The sequence below is a fragment of the Pseudophryne corroboree genome, chromosome 6 (genome assembly GCF_028390025.1).
Source record: "Pseudophryne corroboree isolate aPseCor3 chromosome 6, aPseCor3.hap2, whole genome shotgun sequence".
Classification (NCBI taxonomy): Eukaryota; Metazoa; Chordata; class Amphibia; order Anura; family Myobatrachidae; genus Pseudophryne; species Pseudophryne corroboree.
In genome coordinates this window covers 16,245,025-16,251,248 of record NC_086449.1, presented here as the reverse complement: position 1 = coordinate 16,251,248, position 6,224 = coordinate 16,245,025, and the positions used below count along the sequence as shown (strand labels likewise).

At 35.3% G+C, this 6,224-nt stretch overlaps 1 pseudogene; it reads right to left on the bottom strand.

The window, feature by feature from the left end:
* Nucleotides 1–533: 533 nt before the first annotated feature.
* LOC134934035 (olfactory receptor 10A3-like) lies at nucleotides 534–1,459 on the bottom strand (annotated as a pseudogene).
* Nucleotides 1,460–6,224: the final 4,765 nt, after the last annotated feature.

Genomic DNA, 6,224 nt, shown 5'->3' with positions numbered 1-6,224 from the left:
TACAGGTGTTGGTTCCTTTAAGTTTTCCTTACTGTAGTGTGCCTCTGAAGGTAACCAATAGTGTCATCTGGTTTAGGTGTGGATGTGTTTTTGATTGCTCTTGTAAGGGGGAATCAGATTTTATTACTGTATGTCTCTTGCTATAGAAATTTCTCCCTCCCTCACTACTTAAAGTAGTTTGTGGATTTGTTGAGTAATTTGGCGAGAAAATGAGGGAAAGACAAGGGAAATTTAAGGGAATGGGAAAACAAAAGGAGAAGGAGAAGGGAAAGAAAAAGGGAAGGTTCATTGTCAGTTATATGTAAATAGTAGTTACTTTATCAATGACATACAAGACATTACAATACAGGTTTTCTAAACCTTAACAGTTCAAAACAAAATGTCCAAATCACATTCCATGCAATGTGATACTTATAATACGACTGTGTGATAGTTTTTTTATGTGTATAACTGTCTTTAAAAAAGTTTTCAAAAATGAGTAACCAATAGAATATTTAATAACTATTGCCATTTTTACAATAGTTTAATTTTGTTTAAATATTTGAAAACTTTTGCAGAGTCTGCCTTATCTCACGGTTTCTGAAGCTGTAGATAATGGGATTCATCAAGGGTGTCACCACTAAATATAGTAGTGAACAGAACTTATTTTTGATATGTGAGCTGTCATCTGATGACCCCATGTAAACTGTCATTAGGGTTCCATAATATATGCATACAGTAGCGAGGTGGGAGCTGCATGTGGAGAAGGCTTTTTTCCTTCCACTGTTGAGAGAAATCTTTAGTATGGCGTAGAAAATTATTATATAGCTTATGATGATTACTGAAAAAGGAACAAAGATAAAAACAAATAAAAAACCAAGATGAAATCAACCAGCAACAACAATGAAGTGTCTGATGTGTATAATTCTACAAGCGGGCCAAAATCACAGAAGAAATGGTCAATGTAGTTTAGACCACAGAATTGTAACTGGCAAGCAAAAAAAAATTCACCTGATACGATAAAGACCAATAACCAAGAAGCAGCAATCATTTTCATGCAAACATCGGGTGACATAATGGCATTGTAACGCATCGGATTGCAAATGGCCAAATATCTATCATAAGACATTATAGCAATAATAATACACTGCACAAATCCAAAAATGTTCAAAAAGTACATCTGTATGAGACAACCTGTGACAGACACTTCTTTTGTATCCCTTAATATGATTTCTAACATCATTGGTATAATGGTTGTGGTAATTAAGATATCAGCGACTGCTAGTTGTTTAAGGAAGATGAACATTGGAATTTTGAGGCTTTCACTTATCGACACCAAAACAATGATGATTAGGTTCCCATTAAGCACCACAATGTAAGAGAAAAGGAACAGGATGAATAATAGAACTTTGTATGAATATAGACCTTTAAAGCCAAGAAGTATAAACACTGTGACTACAGTCTGGTTGTCCTCACACATTCTGAGGAGGAAGAGTAGATGTCACTGAGCACAACTTATATCCTGCAAGAAAGTTAACTTGGTTAAACTGATTTATTATCTATCAACCGATCAGTAAACTATGACCATATATCAAGGACTATGGGGGTCATTCCGAGTTGTTCGCTAGCAAAAAACGATCGCTTTTCTGCTATTAAGTGACAAAAACGGCAATTCTGCGCATGAATATGGGCTGCAATGCACACGCACGACGGACTTTCACTACAGCCGTAGTACTTTTACACAAGGTCGAGCGACGCTTTTCAGTCGCACTACACGCCGCAGAGTGGTTGACAGGAAGTGGGTGTTTCTGGGTGGAAACTGGCTATTTTCGGTGAGTGTGAGAAAAAACGCAGGCATGTCAGATGCAAACGCAGGAGTGCCTGTGGAAATGCAGGCGTGGCAGTGAGAACGCTGGGCGTGTTTGTGATGTCAAATCGGGAACTGAATGGTCTGAAGTGATTGCAAGGAAGGAGTAGGTCTGCAGGTACTCAGAAACTGCACAGTCTTCTTTTGCTTCCGCACTGCGATGCATTCGTTCGTACTTCTGCTAAGATACACTCCCAGATGGCGGCGGCTTAGCGTTTGCATTGCTGCTAAAAGCAGCTAGCAAGTGATCAACTTGGAATGAGGGCCTATGTCTCCACCATAATGTTACAACATATATTTTGTGTAATGAACCTATTCTAAAGTTATATTTTGTCAGGGGACAAATACCACACAGTACATAACATGCAAATGTTTTGGGGCTGCAGAAAGAAGACAGCGCAAGGAGAAAACACAAGGAAAAATTAGAACTTTCAAACACCACATTGAATTAAAGTTACTGTATGTTCTCTGAAAAAGGAGGTGTTTAAAGGCCAATGATACATATTTTCATATATTACATTTATATATTACAGTATATTAATAATAATCACCAACATGAAATATCCTAATTCCAGATTACACCAATATTGCCTAGCCTCATATATTAGATAGAAATTGTGTGATGATTTAAATAATGTACTAGTTTTTTTCCCCTTAATATAATTTGAGCCTCACAATTAAACTGTAGTATTGATCATGGTTACACAGATATTCAAGTGAATCAACTGTTGTAATTTTCCTCACAAGGCATTAAGGGTTTGTGAAGTTCTGCCATTCTACAATTATTGCATACTAGATTTCTTTAATTCAAGGATATCAAGGCTTTTTCAAGAACTCTGTGCTTGGGGAAGGAACGGGTCCTGCATATGTACAGCTGCTACACCATAGGAGATGTACATAAAACATCAGGCTTTCATATCATCTCCGAATCAGGATCTAAGACAACACACAACAGATTTAGAATTAGATCATTATATCGTATTTGAATGCTGACCCTTTTCTTCAGAAACGTTAGACGTCTGTGTATGTGCAGTGTTACCATCCACCCTTGTACAGTATAATGTAAATGGTCTATTTCTCCAATGGCACAAGTTTGTGACAGCATAAAATGTGATAAAAGTAGAAGAAATGAGCTAGTAGCAAATATTTCCTACAAAAAAGGAATGGTTTATTACATTTACAATGACAGTACCATAATGGTTTCTATTTATATGTAATATGGAGTTTTACTTTAATATATCCAACTGCAGTTTATCCATGACTTCAATTGGCAACAAACTACTGTAGATCGCACAACTATTTAACATGTTAAAAACTCATGGCCATAAATTTTTGTTATTCAGTTAGAAAACTATTGTAAGTTAAGTTAATGTGGGTTTCAGAGGGAGCACCTGTTCTGATAACTAATGATGTATCTAAAGGTGTTTCAACGGTAATATATAGCTAATAATGTCACCTCATTTTTTATGTAATTTTCTAAAAAGCAGGGAGATGGATGTAATAATGGGGGTATGTCTATTTGTTCTAATTATGTGTTTTTGACCTTCCGTATGGCAAATGCAAGAGTTTATTAACTCACTTATAAATCACAATAGATGATGTACACCTAACCGTAACCCCAAAATATTTTTATTTAATGTTTAATCTACTGAAATACACCAGCTGGCTATATTTTCCATTTTTTTCTTAAATGTTGTAAAATTCAGCACTGCAATATCTTACAATAGCCTCCTATGCTTTGCTTACTGTACACTGTTCCTAATCAAATCTACAGTATCATTATACACTTTTTTTACTTGGAATGATTACTGTACTCTTTCTTGCACTTTACATAGATCACACACTGCAGAATTAAAGCATGATATTAGAGCAATGTCCACACACTAAAGTTTTGAACTTGTACAATTTTTTTATTTGCAAAATTAACATATAATATGTTTAGATTATAAATGCGGGACGTCACATTATGAAGTTGTGGCTAATTGAATCTGCCCCATAAATAGAAATATGGACACTATATATCTGAATACTTGACTTTGATACTGAAATGACAATACTAGGTTAAAAAAATAGACATCTATAATTTAGAAATGCGCCATGATGAAAATGTCCATACCTATTGTGCCAGATACTTTTTTCAGTGACCCACCATTGTAACAATGTTAAGAGAAAAAAAATATTACTTGAAAATGTAGCCCTATATTAAATATGTATATTAACCTTGAATAAAAATGCAAAACTGTGTAATCAACAAACATGGAGGTTGTAAGTAAAGACACAAATTATAAAAAAAAAGAATGTAATGGAAAATGACTGTGCAAAAATTGTAGAAGTCATTGGAATGGTCACAGAGATTTTTTTTCCTATAAACTCAAGTTCTGAAATATCCATAAATATCATGATTCCTAGAAAATTATGGAGGGTGAACTAGTTAATGTAAAACGTTTCCAAGAGACAAGGCATTAAATGAGATGTCCAATTGTTTCTTAACTAAATTCCCCTATTAATAACAATATAACATGTAAATATCTATAATGGATTCTGTGGAGTCTTATAGTTAAAAAAAAAAAAGTTCCAAATGTAAAGAGTGATCAGGAGGCAAAGCCGCATAGTGATGAAAAGAGAATGGGAATGTGCGAGCTCAGATTTCTTTCTTTTCAAATTGAATTTTTCACAGGAAAGCTGCTATCATCAGATCACACAATTATATCTTAGAAGAAGTTGTTTTTGGGGGATTATTTATCAAAGTTAAGAATACATAAATAGTAACAGATTACAAATTTTCTTAATATAATTTTTTAAATATATAAATGTGGCTTTGAAAATGTTATAAATTCTGTCACACAATCTCCGACGAATGTTCACTAAGAAAACCATCATTGTTAATGAAATATATAGAATTAGCAGTAATACTGCTAATCAAATAATATGGATTGAAAAAAAGTCAGGTAGTTAATACAAAACATCTGCCTATTTTAGAGCACATTTTGGCCCTAATTTCAAAGTATCCCTCAGTAAGAAAATATTCCCAAAATATTCTGTCCTAATTTGAATTGGTCTTTACCATAGATCGTACTCTTGTCAATAATAAAAACAGCAGGTGAAAAAATGACAAAATATTACAATTTGTTTTGTGTATATGAAGACATCTGATGGAATAGCAAGTTCTTCCTCTCAGCAGTTGTTGTTTTCGGGTTTGTTAATGTTGTGACTTCTATACAGTATCCCTCTCCCAGCTTCTGTGATGATTTTATAGCAGACAGAGATTCTTGTGGATTTACATGTGAATGTCACAGAGGAACAACAACCACCTGTGAATCCCTTAACAATTAATTAATATGTAAAGCAACAATTTGTTAGTGGAATTAAAAAGCTTTCAAACAACAATAAAATATTCAGTTATTACAGTATATTGATTTCCATTTTTGATATGTAAGTAATCTGTGGTATATTGGAACACAACCAGCTCTAAGAACACAATTATAATTAACTGGTCAAATACAGTTCTTTATTGGGTCTACTACAGTAGCTTGACCAGAGTTGATTTCCTCTTCTAAAGGAAACAGCAATTGTACACTAATATGCTTCACCCCAACTATATATTGACAGTATTGTCTGGGTTTTACTTGAGTCTTCTTCTCTTTTAGTCTCCCTTTTATTGTATATAAAGCTGGGTAGCGCATATGTTGTTTGTTTTATCAGAATGCAGCCTGACCATGCAATCTGCCAGGAGGAGTGAAAGCAGAACTTTTCCAAATATCTGGTCAATTCTGTATTTTGCCACATATTCTTCCACCTTATGCCTCCAAATCAGATTTAGGGGATCCTGTGGGAGTGCAAAGTTCCTTAAAAGCACAGACATAGTTTAAGACAACAGACCAGTGGGTAAATGAATCAAGCCCGCTAGAAGATTTAAGAGTGACAAGTGGAGAAGTTGCCCATATTAACAAGTTAGTTCCTACCTTTCAGTTTATAAAGTGTACTTGATTAATGTTAGATACAAGCTGATTGTTTGCTTTTGGGCGACTTGTCCACTTCCCCACTCTGTAGAAGACTTGATACATTTTTCCCAGGTCTATGTTCCGCTACAAAGAGGATGTTAGGGTCTCCTGCCCTGTTCTACCACGTCGTCATGGCAACCAGGAGACAAGTGCTAGCGGAGTAACCTGAGCGCAGCTGATACTCCGGTTCGGGTCTTTTGCTGTGCAGTGGTTATAGGCTCTGTGCATGGCAGGGGATCCGGTGCTGGTTTTTGTGCTCACAGTCTGTGAGGTCTGAGTGGGGCGTGGACAGCACCTGCTTTATAAGGCCTCTTTTCAGGGTAAGCAGATGCTGCTGAATCTTTGTTGGTTAGTCAGTTTCTGAAAGTTAGCCAGTA